This window comes from Cupressus sempervirens, chromosome 5 (assembly GCF_028749045.1).
Source record: "Cupressus sempervirens isolate cs-2001-9-10 chromosome 5, ASM2874904v1, whole genome shotgun sequence".
In the NCBI taxonomy this organism is placed as follows: Eukaryota; Viridiplantae; Streptophyta; class Pinopsida; order Cupressales; family Cupressaceae; genus Cupressus; species Cupressus sempervirens.
Genome location: NC_143122.1, coordinates 540,346,808 through 540,368,895, shown reverse-complemented (window position 1 = coordinate 540,368,895; position 22,088 = coordinate 540,346,808). Strand labels below are relative to the sequence as shown.

The window sequence follows — 22,088 nt, the reverse complement described above, 5'->3', positions numbered from 1 at the left end:
AAAGGCGCTTATGAACTTACTATCCTTGTCACTAACAATAAATCTTGGTATCCCATGCAACCTAAAGTCCTCTCTGAAGAATAAATTTGCAACTTGTGCTACTGTATAAGTAGAAGGAATAGCAAAGAAGTGAGCGAACTTTGTTAATCTGTCTACCACCACATAAATACAATCTCTTCCCTGCACTCGTGGTAAACCAGTGAGGAAGTCCATAGAAATACTTTCCCATTTCCTGTTCCGAATAGGCAAGGGTTGTGGTAAACCTGCAGGAAATGTGTGCTCTCCCTTATTCTGCTGACTAACTACACACTCCCTAACATACTTCTGAACATCATCCTTGAGCCCTCTCCACGAGAACTGCACTCGGATTTGCCTATAGGTCTTGAAGACCTCTGGATGCCCAGTTGAAGGTGCATCATGAAATGCCGTTAGAATCTTCTCTCTAAATTGTGATGTAGGGATCAAATAAACCCTGTCCTAAAATCTGATCAACCCATCCAACACCGCATACTTGTCATCTTGAATGGTGCTCGTAACTATCCTAGAAGCCCAATCATCTCTTGCATACTCCGCTGCAATTCGATCTCTCCAATCTCCTGAAACCTTTTCCAAAGCACATAAGTGAGGTTCTTTGAGATAAAGCATCAGTCACCACATTTTTCATACCTTTGACAAACTCTATATTGTAATATTCCGTTCTAGTATATGGTTTACAAACACTTCTTTCTCTAGATGATTTGACAATTAGTTGGAATGCACATGGTGACCTGGAGGCTAATATTGCTGAGTGGATGTTTCTTTGCTGATGTATAGACACTTGAGGGAAGTCGTACAGTATAGGCCATATGGTTTAATGTGGGGCAAAGGATGTGCTGTATGATGGCACAAGAAGTGCCGTACGGTATAGATTAGGGATGCCATACAATGAGTGTGGAAGGAGGTTGATGGCGTATGGTTAAAGGAGAAGTGATGGCTGTACGGAGGACACTATGAGCCGTACGTAGTAAGCTTGGCTGTACAGTGTGGATGGAGAGGCCGTATGGATGGAAGGCTATATGGGAGGCAAACAAGAAGATGCAATGGGGCCGTATGGTGATTTCCAGAGGGCAACACAGGGATGTACGGTGATTTCCAAAGGGTTATGAAGTGTGTGGTGAGTCATACAAGAAGGCCATACAGTGGGATAAAGAGGGTCGTACGATCAATGCACAAGAGGAGGGTGAATACGGAATGAAATACAGAATTTACAAACAATAGTGAAAGGTAAAATGCAAGGAAAGAAAACACATAACGCTTTGTGAAATACCTTATTCATTCAACACAAGAGAATAATAATGACTTCATCAATTCGCAAGATAATAGTGCTTCGATTCGCCAGACCCGAGCAAAGTGCTACAGGTGATGGAATAGGGTGAGGGTTGAATCCCACCGAAACTGGAAGAGCCAAATAGGGAAGATCTTTCACTTCCGAAACGACAAACAACAAAGAATCCCACCTAGAATTCGTAGTACAAAGAAATAATCCAAATTGCATACATAAAGACTACCTACAAGCCGTGCTTAAATACCAATCGGGAAACTTTTCGAGGGTGTACAAAGATAAACAATGGTGACACAAACTATGGAAACAAAATAAAAATGGGTCCGAGATATATTAAATCAATTGGCCCATTAACAAGGTTTAATTAAATAAATTTATTTTATAATGGGGACATTATAGTCCTATCCCAAAATTTGCTTGTCCTCAAGCAAATGCACATCTGGTTCTAGGAAACCTTCCGTAATCAGCTCCTTCAGTTCTGAGTCAGGCACTAAGTAGATCTTCCCACTGAAGTAATGATGTCATCAATAACTTTGTATCTTTCATCGCATACATAGCCATCCATCAATTCACATGCAAAAGTGTTCTTGGAATACTCGACCAATAGATGGGCCCGCCAACCATCCAAGGAATGTGGTGAGATGTTGACTGTCTTTTTTTTATTTGCAGCGTCTGGGACCAAATCCTGTTTAAAAATTGCCTCCATCTTCTTGACTATGACTTCCCTCGATCCTATTTTTGACATTCCTCTTAGCAGCACCTTCTTGCCATCCGTCTCAAATGAAAAGTCCATCCTTTTGAAACTTTGGGTGTACTGGTCAAGAGTTTCCAACCATTGAATGCCCAAAATGATATCAATATCAGCCAAATCTATGACAAAGAAATCATCTGTCATGGTATAGTTTCCTATGGAAATTTGTAGCCATGGGATCACATGAGTGCAAGGTAACAAGGTTCCTCCTATAACCTTAATATCAAGTCCTCCACACTCAACTACGTGCAGGCCTTTACTAGTGACCAAAGATGAATTGATGAAATTGAGTGTGGCGCCACTATTGTTTACTGCATAGGTTAGTTAAGAAATGCACATAGACAATGAACAGCAGAACTCCTTAGATTATTCGCATATGCCAGAACATTACATTATGCTTGATAAGATAAGATGATTTACAATGATCCCAGACGGGGCATAAATACTTTTCGCCGAACCTTTCAGAAGAGGCCCGTCAATTACAAAACAATTCTAATCTACCCGTCGGCAACAAAATCTTTACCGACGACAACACCTTGTTGGCTACAAAATACACAATTTGCCGACTACATCATCCCCCCCAAAAAGAAAAGTCGTCTCCTGACGACTATTAGAAAATATCTAAGACAAATTAACAACCAAAATACATTAACTGACTAACTGGTCTTCAACACTGTCACCTTAGCCAATCTGACAGCTGACCCTGATAGCCACCTGTGCTACTTTCTCTGCTTCCAATTCCTGGGTATACTGAGCCAAGTGTTGCTCTATTGCCCTCAATTGGATGATCAACACCTCTCGAGCTCTCTATGCATCCACCACGACAGCCTCTCGGCCAACACCTACTCCCAGTGCCTCTAGTATACAGACACTCCATGCCTGCAGCAGCTTCAAGTCTTCTCAACTGGTCACACTTCATACGAATGATATTCGCAACGACTGGGGATCCAGGGGGCAACGCCCCTGCGGGGTTCTGGGGCAGCCAAGACCAAATTAGCACTCCGAAACCCACACAAAATTGCATGGAACACACTATTTCTGTCATTTTCTTCTGATCTGATACTCTTTCTGGCAACCACTGATGCTTTCCCTTCCCTTTGACATCATTTGCTACTTATTCCGAACAATTTGAATCTGTCGTCGTTTTATTTTTTACTTTTAAGCTCCTCCACTTCTCATGCGGCTTCTAGGCTTACACACACCTCTTTCCTCTTGTATTCCAATCCTCTGACGCCTCCAACTGAAATTTTCTAGTCCTCCACACACCTTTCTCACTCCCGGCACTTCGAATCTCCAACTCAAACATGCACTCCCAGGCCTTTTCACCTCCCAGGCTCTAGCTCAAATATGCGTTTCCGGCACAACAAAAAGCTCCACTCAGATTAGACTGTCTGACCTCCAAACTGCGCAGAAGGAGATGAAGCTTATGCCTTCTACTACAAGAAATTGAAGGAATATGCAGACATTGAGGCCATGTATAAGCTGGAAATCCAAAGACTTGTAGAGCCTGCTGAAGCTTACAGCAATCCTATGACAGTTTCCTTTAGCGTATGTTTCTTCGAAATGGAAAACTGAGGTCAAAAAATCACCGGGGACAACAACTTAGTGCGCAGTGCCACGCCCACGGAGCATACTTCTGCGGACAACTTGCCTGCGGAGCAACTCCCACGGACAAGTGCCCGCGGACAGTTGCCTGCAGAGCAACTCCCGCGGACAGGTGCCTGCGGAGCAACCTTCTGCGAACAAGTGCCCGCGGTCAGTTGCCTGTAGATAGATGCCTGTGGAGCAACCTTCCTCGGATAGGTGCCCGCGGAGCAACCTCCCACGGATAGGTGCCTACGGCACAATTTTTTTTTTCAAAAAAAGAACAACACCTCAATTTTGCCTCTAGGTGTCGCTATTCTGCAATGACGAGGGAGTCAGCTGACGATTCTACGACAGCAACGGAGTCATTCTGGCATCGTATATTTTCAATTTGGATCCGTTCACTGCGTGAGGTACCTCTTGCTCGTCCAACGTCTCCAACTTTATCGCTCCATTGTCGCTGACCTCCTAGATCTGATATGGTCCAACCCATCTGGCCTTAAACTTTTTCCCTTTGATTTCATTGCGACCGTCGTACTTGAGTACCAACTGCCCTGGCGGAAACTTGTTGAATTTGAGATGTTTGTCATGCCACGCCTTACGTTTGTTTCGTGTCACCTCCGTCGCCCACTGTGCCTACGATTGTCGCACATCTAAATTATTTCCTTGCTGTCAGTACCCTTCAACTAATTTTATGGTGCGATGCATTCTTTTCTTTCTGTACGGTCCGTTCATTGTGTACCAAACGGTGGGATCTTTCTTTTTTCTGGGTTTGGATTGTATGTTCTCCTCAACTTCAGTCGTAACCACCTTTCCTTCTTCCACTTCTCTGTATTCTTTCAGACATTCATTTTTCTCTGTTTTCTCACCTTCATTGACCCTTAACATATTACAACTCGGAAACAATTCATAGTCTTCTATCTGCCAGTGGAGAAGGCCATTCACCGAGTCTAGGTCGTCGTCGTTCGATCCTCCTCCTAGTGTCAATACTCTTTCGTCCGGTTCCATTCTTCTCTTTCCTTCGTCGTCACTTTCGCCTTCATCTTCTGAATCTGACGATGCTACCTCCTCACCTACCATTTGTGTGTGCAGGTCAATTATGAATCTTTTGCCTCCGTGCTCCATTGATAGGGTATTACGTTTCCAATCATGTTTTACTTTTACTTGCACCAACCAATTATGTCCCAGAATAGCATCATATCCTTTTCTTTTCAATGGAATGACCACGAAGTCCAATAAAAATGGTTGCGTTCCAATAGTTACCGGTTGTGCCCTCAAGGTTCCCAACGGTTTGATCCCGTGTTGGTCTGCCGTGAGCAACTGGAATGTAGGTGGCCACAACGTCGGCTTTCCCAACTTCTTCTAGGTCTCCTCCGGTAGGACTATTGTGTCTGTGAGAACATGTCCGAGGATCCCCATCTCGACAACCGCCGGATGCCGTCCGGATGTGAGTGCCAGCAACATTGGGTCTGTTGTCATCACTTCCCTACTGTCCCTTCCTATGTCCTCCGTTGCTTTCGAAAATGGTGTATGATTCAGAATGGCCGTTCGTAACCGGGGCATTGTGAGAAGGTCACTTATCTTGACCAGTACCTCCGTTTGTAAGATCTGCCGTACGATGTTTTGTTTTGTGTAGTTCCTTGCCAAGGTGCCGGTGATGTCTTTTAACTGAGATGTCTCTGCGGATGATGCCTTCTCAATTTCCGCCCGCGCTTCTCCTAGTTTTCTCTTTTCTTCCGCTGGGTCCGGGTACACCTTCACTTGCCTCCGTGTAATTGCCAGAACCTCCTCTTCATTTGTGCCGACAGTGATCAAATTTACTCGAGACTTTGGGCACTTAGCATCTTCATGGTCATTGGGTCCGCACCATCTGCATAATAATTTCGGTGTGTTTGCCGTTGTACAATCCCGCACAAAATGACTCCACAAATTACATGCTCGGCATTGAACAATCGGCCGTCCATTTGCATCATACTGGATTCGACTTCGGCTGCCATTATTATTGTTATTGTTCGCATTGTTGTTATTTTGCCCTCTCCTATTATTCCTGTACCCACCCAGAGTGGCATCATCAATGTTTGCATTTCCGTTCCCTCCTGACGTGGAAGCTGCCTGTGTAAGAAGCACTTGTGGAGATCCTCTTGTCTTCATGTTAAAGGGGCACTCCTTTGTCGAATGGCCCATGATCTGACAAATGTCACAGAATTGGTTCTTTGGACAAGATCCTTTAGTGTGACCGTCGGTCTTACACTTTGTGCACCACAACTCACTGCCTTTTGGCTCCTTCTGCATGTTTTTAAACTCCATCATGCGGATCATGTCCTTTTGTAAGGTGTGGACCTTCTTGCTACTGCCTTCAGTGTCATTGCTATCTTCTCCGGCAGGCTCGTTGTCATCAGAATCAGATGAGCTAGTGTTCTTCTTCTTCTTTGTTTTCTGCTCACTTTCGAGGTCCAATGCTCTGTTATAAGCTTCCGTGTATGACGACGACAGCACAATTTTCATTTTCTTTTGCAACTTCGAGCGTAGGCCTTCCACAAACCATCTTTTCTGAAGTTCGTTTGCTGGCTTACTTTCTATTTTATTTATCAAATCTTTTAATTTGCTGGCGTAAACGCGAACGGTTTCGTTCTTCCCCTGCTTAGTATTGAAGATCTCTACTACAATTTCAGTATCATCCCGCAATAGTTTAAATTCTGCTAGAAACTCCTTTTTAATATTATTCCAATTGTTTAGCTTTTATGGATCTGTATTAGTAAACCAATCAATTGCCACCCCTTGTAGGGTTGTCGAAAATTGCCTTACCCATTCGTTCGCATCTGTTATGCCATTTGCCCTCTAGATTGTCTCGCATGTTTTGCAGTGTCGAATGGGATCGACTGTACCATTGCCATCGAACTTCGACAGTTTCTCTTTTGGTCCCTCCATCACGATTGGTTTCTGTAAACAGGCGTTGCTCGGTCCTGCAACATTGGCGCTCTTCACTCCCACACCGGCGGTCTGCACTCCCACACCAACGGACTGGTCTCCCACATCGACGGACTGGTCTCCCACACCGGCGGACTGCACTCCCACACCGGCGGATTGGTCTCCCACACTGGCGAACTGCACTCCCACACTGGCGGTCTGCACTCCCACATCGGCGGACTGGTCTCCCACACCAGTGGACTGCACTCCCACATCGACGGATTGTTCTCCCACACCGGCGGACTGCACTCCCACATCGGTGGTCCTTGGTGAAGAAGGGTTTTATGAAGTTGTCCCTTGCAGAAGTATATCTCGGACGAAGAGTTCACTCCACGCTCTTGCTTCGTTGGCACTCCGAGCGGTGCGAGTCAATGCTTTTCCGTCTGGATTCTCTTCCTTCGGTGAACACAAATTCAAAAACTCCTCCCGTGCTTCTTCCACCAATTCCACCCGCTGCCGAGTTTCCTCCAATAACTCTTTCGTGCTCCAGTGTCCGTCGGCAATCTTCTGGAATCTCCTTCGGCGTTCAACTTGCTATGCCAGAATTAAAATTTCTTGCGTAGTACGGATTTCATCTTTTTCCTTGGCCTTATTTCGATCCTTGTTAAGCTGATTTGGCATTAGTCTTCATTCCTCCCACCTTCCAGGTTCATAAGGCAACGGCGCCAAATGTTTACCACATAGGTTAGTTAAGAAATGCACACAGACAATGAACAACATAACTCCTTAGATTATTCGCATGCCAGAACATTACATTATGCTTGATAAGATAAGATGATTTACAATGATCTCAGACGGGGCATAAATACTTTTCATCGAACCTTCCAGAAGAGGCCCGTTGGCTACAAAACAATCCTAATCTACCTGTCGGCAACAAAATCTTTACCGATGACAACACCCTATTGGCTACAAAATACACAATCTGCCGACTACAACTATCAATCATGATATGGACTCGTTTTCCGTGAAGTGTGCTGCGAACCCTGAACATACCACCTCCAGCCAATGTAGTGAGGGTAGCAATGGAACCCTCATTTGTATCAGGGCATTTATTCTCTCCTGTTGGGTAATGTCTTCATCGATTACTGCAGTTATTTGTCCTTCGTCGTCATTAGGCATCAACTCAATGTAATGTTAAGCTTTCCCTTCCCAAGGCAATGATGACTAGGTCCCCATGGTTCTTTGCAAGTAAAGCAGAGCTTTTTCCTCCGGAGTTCTTGCCAAGAATCTTCATCAATCTGAGGTTTCTTCTGAACTGTCTCCTTGTCCTTGTCTTCTTGTGGGCATGGTGTTGGTGTAGCTACATGAGTTTTGGAGGAAGATGCGGCCATGTCACGCACCTTCTTAATAGCTTCGTTGAGTGCACACGGGTTGAACTCTTTGATCTAACCTCTCAGAGGCTCCCTTAGCCCATCCATGAATAACACAATTCGGCGTCTTTCAGAGATGCCTGTGACTAGTACTGACAGCCTTTGGAACTTAGTGATGTAGTTGTCTACTGTGCCTGTTTGCTTTAGCTGAGCTAGATCTTTGAATTTTAGCTCAGGATCTTTCCCATTGAAATGGTCAATGAGTCTCTCAGTGAACTCGACATAAGAGGTCACTTGGTCGTGACCGAGAGTGAACAATCCATGATGCCACCACTAATGTGCCACTCCTTCCAGATGAAGTGTTGCAAACTTGATTGCTTCCTCTTCAGGCATTGGATTGAGTTGGAAATTGGTATTTGCCTTTAGGACCCATGGCTGTGCGGTAATGACTCCAGATCTATCAAATGGCGATAAGTTTACCTTTCCGATCTTTCTCCTGAGATCATCATTAAAATAACTGCGATTTCTCCGCTAGAATATCTCATTCTTAGATCAACATAGTCTCTCTAAGATATATCACCTTCCATATTCGCGTTCTACCAATCTTCCCGAAGTTTTTCTTGCATTTCCTCAAAAGTGGGCTCTCTTCCTTTGCATGGTGCTTCTGTCCTTGGAAGGAAGATGGGTATTGAGGGTCGAGAGCGAGAGGGTTGAAAATTTGTCCTTCCTGAAATAGAATCATCGCTATGCCCATTTTGTTCTCCCGTCTTTCCCTCGGCCAATTTTTGTAGAGTTTCCTGCATAAGCCTTTGGGTTTCGTTGATTTGCATTTGGTTTCTGTTAAGCTCTCTTAAAAGATTCATGAGTTCTGTCATGGAATCCTAATGATCTGCCATTCTATCAATAGGTTTACTTTACCTTCTCCTCTGAGTATACACTTGCATTCACTTCCACAGGTAGGCAAGATAAAAAATTTGATACCATTGTAATGTTCCGTTCCAGTATATGGTTTACAAACACTCCTTTCTCTGGACAATTCAACAATTAGTTGGAATGCATACGGTGACCTAGAGGCTAATACTGTTGAGTGGATGTTTCTTTGCTGATGTATGGACACTTGAGGGAAGTCGTACGGTACAGGCCGTACGGTCTGATTTGGGGCAAAGGATGTACCATATGATGGCACAAGAAGGGCAGTACGATATAGATTAAGGATGCCATACAATGAGTGTGGAAGGAGGTTGATGGTGTATGGTTGAAGGAGAAGTAATGGCCGTACAGAGGATACTATGAGCCGTACATAGGAAGCTTGGTCGTATGATGTGGATGGAGAGGCCGTACGGATTGAAGGCCATACAGGAGGCAAACAAGAAGATGCAATGGGGCCATACGGTGATTTCCAGAGGACAACACAGTGACATATGGTGATTTCCGGAGGGCAACACAGGGACATACGGTGGTTTCTATAGGGTTATGAAGTGTGTGGTGAATCGTACAAGAAGGTTGTACAGTGGGATAAAGAGGGTCGTATGATCAATGCACAGGAGGAGGGTGAATACGGAATGAAATATAGAATTTATAGACAATAGTGGAAGGTAAAATGCAAGGAAAGAAAACACATAACGCTTTGTGAAATACCTTATTCATTCAACACAAGAGAATAATAATGACTTCATCAATTCGCAAGATGATAGTGCTCCGATTTGCCAAATCCGAGCGAAGTGCTACAAGTGATGGAATAGGGTGAGGGTTGAATCCCACCAAAATTGGAAGAGCCAAATATGGAAGATCTTTCACTTCCAAAATGGCAAACAACAAAGAATCCCAACTAGAATTCGTATCCCAACTGGAATTTGTAGTACAAAGAAATAATCCAAATTGCATACATAAAGACTACCTACAAGCTGTGCTTAAATACCCATCGGGAAACTTTTCGAGGGTGTACAAAGATAGACAATGGTGACACAAACTATGGAAACAAAATAAAAATGGGTCCGAGATATATTAAATTAATCGGCCCATTAACAAGGTTTAATTAAATACATTTATTGTATAACGGGGACATTACATATATCAAAGTCATAAGCCTGCAATTTAGTAACCCATTTCTGCTGTCGATCATTAAGATCATACTGGCTCATGAAGTATTTAATACTATTGTGATTAGTTTTGATCACAAAACGTCCACCTACCAAATATGATCAGAATTTGGCCAATGCATGCATTATGGCCAACAGTTTCCTGTCGTAGGTAGAATAACTCCTTTTAACTCCTTGGGTTCCTACTCTCGAATGCAATGGGGTTTCTCTCCTGTATCAATACTGCTCTTATCCCATCTCTTGAAGCATCACATTGAAGCTCAAATGGGTTCGTGAAATCAGGTAGAGCTAGAACTGGACAAGATGACATCACTTGTTTGAAGTGGTCAAAGCGTCTCTATGCTGCCTCTGTCCATGCCAACACTTCTTTCTTGGTAAGATTTGTCAAAGGTGTGGCAATCTGTGAGAATCCCCTAATGAACCTCCTGTAAAAACCACATAAACCAAAGAACCCCTTAAGCTGTGTGAGGTTTGTGGGAGTAGGCCAATCCACAATAGCCCTAATCTTTTCAAGATCAACTTGAACACCATCAACACTAATGAGATGCCCAAGGTAAAGGAGCTCGGTCATGCCAAACTCGCATTTTGATTCCTTGGCATAGAATGACTCTATATCTAGAATAGATAACACCTCCTCCAAATGCTGCAAGTGTTCCTCCCAAGTCTTATTGAAGACCAAGATGTCATCAAAGAAGATCACGACGAATCTCCTCAATTGCTCCCTAAACACATGGTTCATACAACTTTGAAATGTGGTAGGTGCATTGGTTAACCCAAATGGCATAACCATAAACTCGAAGTGACCATAGTGATATCGGAAGGCTATCTTCTCGATATCCTCTGCTCTCATCCTAATTTGGTGGTATCCGGATCATAAATTGATTTTGGTGAAGAAGCGTGCACCATGAAACTCATCAATCCTAGGAATGGGATACTTGTTTTTAATTTTTTTTTTATTTAGTGCCCTGTAATCGATGCACATGCGCATCGTCCCATCCTTCTTCTTTACTAGAACTACTGCTGAAGCAAAAGGGCTTTTGCTAGACCTAATGTACCCCATCTCCAATAGCTCCTTAATTGCCTTCTCTATCTCATCCTTGTGTTTCTTAGGATGACAATATGGGGTAATCATGACTAGTTTGGCTCCCTCCTTGAGCTCAATAACATGCTCTATTCCCTTGTCTGACGGAACCCTGTGTGGAATATCGCCAAATACTTTGGCATGCCTGTCAAGTATCTCCTGCATATCTGGTGGATGACTCTTTACCTGTGGCTCTTGTGGGGCTGGCATGATGAAACACTTTGCTGCTCACTCTATGTCATTAGGCCGAAAAAGTCTCTGTATTCTCCTTAGGGAAACTACTTTGCAACTCCCATCTGAAAGTCCTCTGAGTACAACAGTTCTTCCCTCATGCTGGAATCTCATCTCTAGTTTTGTTAGGTTGAGTGTAAACTTAACTAGCGAGGCCATCCATGTCATGCCGAGGATGACATCATTGTCTCCCATGTCTGCTACACAAAACTCATCCTTCAACTCATAGCCATCTCCAAACCTGATGTGAAGATTAGATATCTTCTGAGTGCATAATAATTTGTCACCATTACCTACCATGACTCTAAACCCAGCATGTCCCTCAGTCTGTAAACCTCGTGTGGCTACTAACCATGCATCTATGAAGTTATGTGTAGCCTAGTGTCGATGAGAGAGATCACCTTCTGCCCTTGGATAGTACCCTTGACCCTAAATGTGATTGCCTTTTGAGCCCCTGTCAATTGTGCCAACAACTTATCATCCTTAGGAATGATGTTCTCCTCTGGAGTGCTACTTTCATCCGAATTAGAGTGCTGATCCTCCCCCTCTGACTGTTGCTCCTCCACTGAAAAATACTCCATTTGATTTGCCTTAGCCTTGAAAGGGCACTTATGAGATAAGTCCCAATGTTCTCTACAATGAAAACACAACTTGTTCCTCCTCAACACATTTAGGGTGTCATCCAACTTCCTATTATCCCCTTTTGGTTGTACATCTTGGTAAAAAGGTTTTTTGTAGTTATCCTTATCCTTCTTCGTATTTGAATCCCTAGGCTGAAATATGCTCTTAAAAGAAGGTGCTAAGTCACGAGCCTTCTTAGTGGCCTCCTATAATGTAGCCGGGTCATGCCCCTTGACCCAACCCCTCAAGGGATCTGAGAGTCTATCCATAAATAGCATTACTAATCTCGTCTCTGAAATATTTAGTAACAAATACAACTAACCTCTGAAATTCACTGATGTATGTCTCAACTGATCCCCACTACTTGAGTTGTGCCACCTCTTTAAACTATAACTTAGGATCTTTGGTATCAAATCTCTCTATGAGTCTCTTAGTGAATTCTTTGTAAGATGTGATCTGATTATGCCCCAAGGTTACCATGCAATGGTGCCACCACTCATGTGCTGGGCCATCCAAATAAATAGCCACATACTTGATAGCCTCCTCCTCAGGCATTGGATTCAGTTGAAAGTATGTATCTACCTTCTAGACCCAAGCTCGTGCAGTCATCTTCCTTGAGGCATCATAATAAGGTAAAGAAAGTTTCCTAACTTTATTTCTCAGCTCAAAGTTTTGATTTCTCCCTCCCACTCCAGGCATGTGGCTCATCCTCAAGTCCATATAATCTTTGAGGGAAATATCCGCCTGAAATTCCAGTCCACTAGCCTCCCAATCCCTCCTAAACTAATCCTGTAACTTGGTAATCTATGGTTCGTTTATTGGTTGAACTAGATCTTTGGGTGGGAAGATGGCTAGAAGAGGTCTCGAGCTCGCTATTCAAGCTGGGCGTGCAACATGTCTAAAGTTATCATCCTCATTCCCATTGTTGCCATGTCCATTATTATTACCATTAATATTATTCTCAAGACCATTGTTGTTGCCTCGGCTTCTATTATTATCATTGCCCCCATTTCCATTGTTTGCATCACCCGGATTAATATTGATGCCCATTTGTCTAACCATAAGCTGCAACATCATATCCAATTGCTTGCTCCTGTTGCGTACGTTGACCCTCCTCTAATGTACCCAGTATCCGTCTGAACATTACCTCCTCCTAATTTGGACCGGCATTCTTGCCTCCGCCTAGTCCTGTATTCTTGTCATCTCGTTCACCCATATTGCTGTCTTGTTCAAAGAATATTTCCTCTGTGTTTGTATGACTAGACTCTGTGTCCACCTCCACGGATGAACTAGACTGCTTGCTCCTTGAGTCTGAATCTTTGTTGTCTTCCTCTGGTATGGCGGAAGTTAATGGCCTTTGTCACATGCTCAAACATACATTCTAAACCTGGTTTATTTTTGACTTTAGTGTTTTGACATTTCGTCAAACACTTTTCCCTCTATCCGACTGATCAAAATTCCCTGTAAGGCTTCCACAGGATGGAAAAACTTAAAGCTCTGATACCACTATAATGGACACCCTAGAATTGCCCAAAAACTGAACTTACTGCTGATAGGAATTTAGTCAAATAATTTGCATCCAACTCTTAATTTCTCTGTTAAATGTTTAAACCCTTTTATGGCTCCAGAAATGTTTGTTTGTTTTTATGTCTTTGCATAGATTTGAAACCCCATAATATGAACAAGAAGGAATTTATAATAATATGCAAACTAAAGATTGAACTACTGCTGAAATAATATTAATTTTCAACTAATAAAATCAAACACATAGTAGACTTTTCAACTCACTAATTACTCCAGCATTATAACATAATTTTCCAGTAATGACTTCCCATCTTGGTGCTACAATAATATGAATAGTGCCGTGCTATAGTGCTGCTACAGTAAAATCTGCCTTCAATGAGTCCAAGACCCTAATAAAATCATCCCTTCACAATGGCATAAGCATCAGACAAGAAGTGAGAATGATATGGGCAAACACCCAATCCGCCTATAGCTGGAAATGCGCCCAATCTGCCTATTAATGAAGTTTATAGCAATGAATTCCAAAGCCCAAACCCCAAGGGAACGACATCTAGAATGTCACAAGAGGGGATAGATGTCCTCTAATGCAAAGAATGGATCTGCAACTCACACATCAATTTTCTTCTCATATTCCACTTGCCGAATGAAGCCACCAACGCTCCCTTCTATTATTTCTTCAAGGGTCCATTCCACTCACATGAGCAATGTGGGATAAAAGATGTGCGATATAAAACATATTAAAATAATCACTTATGTCTCCCTTAGGTGCCCCTTTTGATTGGTGCACATCCCCATAAAATTTAATATCAAAGTAACACTTTAATATTTTACAACTAAATTAATTGTTACTTTAATAATACTTAAGGCATAAAAATATTTTAGCTATCGAACTCCAAATAGCACGAGTGATAGCTCGTCGGAAAGCTCTCGCCACGGAGTGTCAAATTCAATCACCAAAACTAGCCTCCCTTGTGTCCTGTTGACTTACTAAAAATAGTATGTCAAAAACTGAGTAAATCAACTCCGTTTTGGCCAAATTGGAGATGACTAGGCCAAAACATGCTAAGATCCCTTTAAACCCTTTGTTAGCCCTCGGGAACATGTAGAACTAGGTTAATGCACACACGCTTTGTCGATTGCTAAATTGGGGACATTACAAATGACAATTATTTTTTGAGCTATGCTTGCACCTTCAGGATTAACCTTGTCATATTTTGTAAATTTAGTTTGTAGACAACTCATCGAATTTCAATAGCTTGCCAATTTATCAATCATGCATGCCTCAAGCTAGAGACGATTAACCCCTGTGAACTCTGTCAAAACATATTCCTCCTTGATCAGTTCACCATTTTCAGCAATAAGCTTGCATGGTATTCTTGAAAGTGCTCATTGATCATGTGTTTTTGATTATTACAACGATCCATTGTCCCCTTTATTTATGATACTAGCCCCTGTATAACCTGTTCCTTGTTGACCATTAAATGCAAATAGTCATAATACATTTCCATAGAAGAAATGATCTCACACTCATATTGAATATCCAAGTTGTCTTCTATTACGTCTTCCAAAAATCTAGATCTCTATCAAGAATCCTGAGTTGGTAGTTTAGTGATGTAAGGAGCTCATTCAACTTAGCTATAATCTCCCTTTCATGCTTCAACACCTTGTACACACTTTGAATCACTTGCACCCCTTGTGATTCTATGCAGATTCACCAATCATCAATTACCTTGGCCCTCTGCTCCATCTATTTTGTGTGCTCAGGAAAAGATGTAGAAATAGGATTAACTCTCTAAGAAGAGTTATTCATCTTTTCAATGGCCTGAAGAAGACGTGCATTTTTTTTTTCTTCCAACCAGTTCTTCTTCTCCCACAACTTATTATTTTTCTGTGTGAGCAAAACGAGTGCATCTTGCACATCTTACTGATAATCTAGCTGTTTTTTCTTACCAAGTTCAACCCTGATGAACTTTTAGTTAGTGGATTGCATCTTCTCAGTGGGTTTATCAACCAGAGGCTCAACTACCTCAGCATGTTTGACCTCATTATCATCAACCATGACCCTGGAAACTATCTTTGCCTTTTTGTTTTTTGTCTTAGGTCTATTGACTTGTTTGAAATCAGAATCTTCAAGTGGAATCTCTTCCTTCTTCCTCTTCCGTGTTATAGAGCTTCACCATTGGGTTAAGGAAAAAGAAGATGAGCCAGCTGCTGGTGTGACTGCTAATGTGGTAATTGTTTCTGCCTGTGCATCCATAGTCACAATAAGAGAAGTCTTTGTCTAAAACTCAGCCAACATTGGCCTTCTGCGTGTAACTTCAGCCACAAATTACTCAAATGGAGCAGTAGTAGTATCCAACAATGTGAAGGGTGTTATAGGCACGCATGAGAAAGTAGTATATGTATCAAAAATATTCTGAAAACTGCCATATTGGTACTCCAATGTAACTGTAGGAGCGACTGAGGATATAGGCAAAGCAGGTGTAATTGGAGCAGGGTCCACTGGGGGAACATGCACTGTGGAGAAAGAGTCTGCATCTGTATCTAGCGGAGAGTTAGGAGACCCATCCAACACTGGTGCAAAATACGGGATTGCTATCATGATTGATGTATCTACGAAATGAAGCATCTTAGGAACATGTTCTTCAAGAATAGTCTCTTTGTGCATCTCATCATCGCTGAACCAATGTGAATCCTTTAGGACTTTGCAACCTTGATTTCAAAAATCTTTCTTGTTGCCTTGCCCCATTTGACTGCGAGTTTTGGAATTGATGAGGTTTAAGCTTCGGATGTAGAAGTACCATCGTTTCCCTTGCTTCTGATCTCAAATCCCAATCCGACTGGTCATGCAGGATCGAAGCCCTTACCTGGTTTGATTTTAATGCACTCGAGACCTCTCCTTCTCTGCTAGATATTTGTATTTGCGAGGATAAGCTGAAATCTATCCCAGATGGACATGTTTCCTTCAGTGCCCATTAAGGTGGAAGGATAGGTAAGCTCTCCATATGAGGCTTCATATAATCTGGATGGAGAACATCTTGATCATCTTTAACCTCATTAGGGATCTTTGCAAGGTTGAAGTCCATTGTCTGCATGATGGTTAATCTGCAGTAGTCCAACTTCCAAATGTCTACCTCCGTGCGTAAATAAATCCAAGGGTCTTGGAGGCGATGCACATGTACATTGCCTTCTAATCTTGTCATTCAAACTCCTACAGTCAAAGCAGCTCCTTGCCATGAACTTCTTCCAAGTTATCCGTTGGAGTTTAAATTCCATGTTTTCCAGCTCTCAGGTATGTGAAGTTGGGGAACTGTAGGAGAAGACAGCCATACTCTTTTACCTTGTTTCATGCCTCATCTAAAACATGCTTCTTGGGAAGCTCTTTATCGAACAAGCACATGCAATGCCCAAAGAATACATCTTGCACCCTCTTGTAATACGCCCGACTGAATCTCAAAGGCAACTGGTCATAGTACTCCCATATATGCACAAGTGACCTATCTCCCTTGGTTGAGAGGCCTAGAAATGATCCAAGGCCAGCCGCAAGTATATCAAGTATAAGTTCATATAGAACGTTCAAGTTGAGGAAACTTGAAACAATTGCTCGTACAGGATATCACTAATCATCTCTCCCCAAAATATCTTCTTTTGCTTAGATCTGATAATTAGAGAGATGTACTAGTACAGCCAAGGCTTGAAGGTGTGAGATTCCTTGAGCCCTGCAATCCTACTGAGCAATGTAATGAGATCATTGATCTCTTCTTTAAATTATGAACGCGACATATCTCCATTGGGCCATCTGGATAAATTAAGTTGTTTGTTGACAAGCCAATGATCATTGACACACTTGATGGAGTATTGTCTATCTTCTCCCATTTCTGCAAGGTTTTTTCCTTTGAGATATCCATTGCAACAAAATGGAGTGGAACTCTAAAAATCCTGTCTATGTTGTCAGGATCAAGAGTCATGATGGTGTTCCCAACTTTATCTCTTATTGTTCTGGAACTATAATCAAAGTTCTCGACAAATGCTGACATGAATTCCATGTAGGACAGCAAGAAGAAAAGTTGAAACCATGTGTATGTAACTTTGTTTGATATAAACCATGTCACAAGTTGTATGGGTTTCAACTTTTATCAGGAAATCCTCTATATTTAGATGAGTAAACTTTGCATCTCGAACTTCATCATAGTAAGAGGCAACTTGTGAAGGAGGATCGGAGTTATGACACCTGTCATACTAGTACTCCATCTTTTTCTTTTCTCTACTTTTCAATGGAATTGTTTCTCCTAACATGGCAAGCCTGTGAGAAACTGTTAGATGAAAGTCCCAAAGAATGAGTACATCTTCATGAGATAGATCGGTAGAAAACTATTTCAATGCAAAAATATGTAGATCTAGAAGCATGAAAGTGAGGAATTCAACTAGAAAGCTGTGGGGCAGCAAAGGGCCTCTATAAATGGAGAGGAACAGACCAAAACCAATTTTGTTTTGGAGGCACTACATATTAGCAAACAGCAAGCTTAGAGTAGAAGAGTGAAGCATAAATGAGTATATATACATATGGTGAGATATCTTCTCATAGGTGAGGTTTTTATATGCCACTAGAAGTCAATCAACAAGCTATAAGAACCTACAAACTGGAATTTTAGGTCACTTTGCAATGTGGAAAGAATATGAAATATATGTTTGGAAGTGGGCTTTTGGCTTGCAACTGCATGGTGTAAAGCTACTTGCTTCCTTGGAGTATTTCAATACTTGGAACAGGGCTTTGAGTCCCAACTGCATATGCAAGTGAGATGAAGCTCTTGCATATGCAACTTAGAGAATTTAGACAGAAGTAGAAGGATCCACAACAACTAAAATATAAACATGCAAATCTGAAAATGAAATGAAAGACTTGCATTAATATACAAAAATATGCACAAGAAAAAGTCCCTAACATTGCACAAGAGAACTCACCTCTTTAGGAAAACAAGAGAAAACTTCTTCCCAATTTGAGAAAATCTGAAAACAATTCCAAATGATTTTCAGATTTAGAGAAAGATCCCCAAAAAGATTTATATAGGCAAATTTTTTGACTCAAACTCCTTGAGAAATCAATGCATTTTGGAGTCAATAACAAATCCTTGGCAAGTTTGGAAGATTGAGAAACAAAATGCATGAATACAGCAACAAGAAGAAAGTTTCAAACCTGCAATTCAAATAAAGATGCAATGATATGCAATCCAGCTCAAAAAAGTGTGCCTAGGATCGAAGAACACAATTTTCACAAAGACAAAACAAGCAGGAAATGGCATTTTATGCCCTAGACGGGCTTCTTGTTGATAAAAATGTCCTCCCAGCTGGTGTTTTTAATGAAGTTATGCCCTAGACGGGCTTTAAAATGCCAAATGCAGGGTTCAAATGAGGAAATGCTGCCGCAAAACATATGAAAATGCTGAAGAAATCACCACTCTTGGGTTTTTATTCTAAACACTACTCATAAAAATGTGGTTTTAGAATGACTTTGCATGTGCAAATGGGCCAAAAATTGCAATTCTTGGTGTCTAATAAAAATGCAAGCCTAAAGACATAAAAATGCATTTAAAAAATGACTTTGAATATGTTCTAAAGAGTCAAAACATATGTGAACACATCTAAAATAACCACCCTTGGGTTTTATAACCTAAAACACACTTTTAGATGCCACAGCCAAACACATGACACATTAAGGCCTTTTAATATGCAAATGGTATAAAAATGCCACCTATAGTCATGACAGGCCGTCTGGGTCCATTTGCATGTTATAAACTTGATTTTTAAAACATGTGCAACGCCTCCAAAAATCTCTACCAAGGGCTTGTGGGTTGAAAACATTAATGGTGGAGTGTTAGAGTCAATGTGAATGTCCAAAATAAAGCATATCTTTATGCGATATCAATTAAAAACCTCACATAGGTCTCTCATGTGTTTAAATTGACATGTAATTTATAGTTTTAATGCAAAGATATGTAATGGGACTTAAAAAATCCACCTTTACATTAGAAATTCATTAAAAACTATATTTAAATCTCATTTAAATCATGTGAAATTTTAAAATGAATTTTAAATCCATCTTACATGTAAATGACACTTTTATGCCATGCAATTGCCAATAAAAGGTCCACTAGTCTAAAAAAAACCCCACCTGTAGAAGCTCAATTCCTTAATAACTTTTGCTAGACAACTCCTTTTGAGGCCTAAAATAGCTCAAAATGAGTGGAATTAAAAATGCTACAATCCTAGGGTGGAAAAAAATAAAAAACAAAACACAAAACCAAGAAAAATGAAGAAAAGACTTGAAGGTTGCCAAAAATCAAGTGCCTATAGTCAAAGAAGAAAAACTTGTTCTAACACGCAATAAGGTGATTAACTTGATGGAAAACTTTCAAAATGATGTTCAAAAGATGTGAAACTTGGATCATTCAAGGGATAGCAATTGGCTTCATGACGCATTGCTTAGAACACCAAAGTTAAAGGGAATACCTACGAATTCATGGGGTAAAATGCATAGGGTTGCCTCAACTCTGTTATGTCAAAATTGACGACAAGTTGATATTTGATTCTTAGGATTTGGCTAGTTTGTGTGCCATAACGATGTGAGCCCACTCCATCCACCTTTTTTGTAAATAGGCTGTAATGAGTATTTATAAGTAATAAATAGATTTATCATGAAAATAAAATCTTGTTTATTTATTTATTCATTGTAATGTCCCCTATTTGGGATATTGGAAAAGTAGCGTCGCCTTTCTTAATTAACAGAATCAGAAGTACTTGCAGACCATAAAGTGATTGACTTTTGTTTTTAACCAACTAAAACTCCATTGAATACTTTTCAGTGTTAATACTTAGGACATTATAATTAAAGAAAACATTTGCACCTAGTCTATGCATACATTAATAGATGTTTGTGTCTGTGCTCACTGTCAATATGCACCAGAGTCACTTCAAAACATTGACTAGGGGATGCAAGCTATACTCTTCATGACCCCAATAAGAATCACTGATGGCTTCATGTGTTCAATGACTTCAGTGTATTGCTAGCCAAGTCTGTCTGCTCCTGACTGCTGAGAAGCCGAAAATGCAATTGATTTCTATTTAGTATGTGTTGCCCTCAATATATACATATGTATGTAGCCCTCAAACTCGAACAACAATTGTTTATAATCAAGCTAGTATCCATAATCTGGTATAGATAAGATTTTTTCAGTGTGGTCGTTATTAGCGTCATGAGTCCCTGAGTTCATATGATGATTCTTGAGGGAAGCCTTCACAGTACACTATAATTTATCAGAAGATTATATGGTCCTCTTGGGTGTCATAAATTATAATTTACCTTCAATACTTGGATCATTAATAATAAAAAATGAAATGCCATCATTTATGAAATGCTTTGCTTGGTGATATCCACCTATACACTTTAACTGATTCTAGCCATTAGAAGATGGTATATCGCATATAGGAATGGAGTGCAAAGAACAATATTATCGATTGGGAGTGGCATTGTCAGATCTGTGCTGTCTTTTCCTTTAGAGGTTTAAGAATTGATCACATACAGAGGCTGCAATAGAACCTGGATTGGCATATGTCCAGACTTTGCAGTAATTCATTGAGTGGGATAATTTCACTGCAATATATAATGCTCTGCTTGAATATCTTCCATTACAGTAAAAGGACTTTTTTGATTGTCTTTTTTATAATATTTCCTCTTCCCTTCCCTTCCCTCCAATCGCATCACTCATGGGTAATTCTTCATGTCTGAAAACATCAACCACCATAGTAATTCTGCCTTGAAGCTGCTAAGAGGAAATGGCCTTCGGAATTCTCCCCAGAACTGTTGCCGCCACCAGAGATACCAGCACATTACATGTTCGGAAAGAATATATCAGTTTTTCCAAATGTCAATCAACACGCCTCAAGTAACAATGAATACATTCAAACCACCTTATTGTCTGATGATCAAACATGTTCTTGTATCATTATGTTAAGTCCTTGCTGGTGATTCTGAATGTTGATACCCAGCTGTAGTGTACAGAGTGTTTTTTCCCCTCCCGTACTCTTCAATTCAATTTAAATACTTCATTCACCAATGAAGGCTTACCTTGGATCAGGCGTACATTCGTGCTTGGTACCTCTTCCGAATTAACAGTAATTGTTCTTCCTCTGCATTAATTGATGACCATTTGCAATATCATCATCCTCCTTATAAAAATTATAATCTATGTTGCATGGTTACTCGTACCCATAACCCCTGGGACGTGTACCAGGTACTGGTACAAATACCCAAGTAACTTGTACTTAGTGGAGAGCATCATAGTTAAGGACCTTGATTAGGATATTTGATTTTTGTCTCAGTTTTTTGTTTGTGTATCAGCTTGCTGTTTAACAAAGCTTATTTCAAATTTTCAATGTGTAATCACTAATCAGTAATCAGTTTGAAACTTTGATATAATGATTGTATGGCATTTCAATTTGTGTACTTAATCTTCACAGTTAATGTTTGACAGTAAACTTTATCACTGTTCTTGTTATGAAAGCTCAATGACATTATATTTTCAGATTTTCTGTAAAATATTAA

The 22,088-nt window shown here is 40.9% G+C and overlaps 1 protein-coding gene across 2 annotated transcripts in view; it reads left to right on the top strand.

Annotated features, from left to right (window-relative positions):
* The window catches only part of LOC149557076 (uncharacterized), a 191,691-nt gene that overhangs the window by 34,774 nt on the left and 134,829 nt on the right, over positions 1-22,088 (top strand). The window lies entirely within an intron of this gene.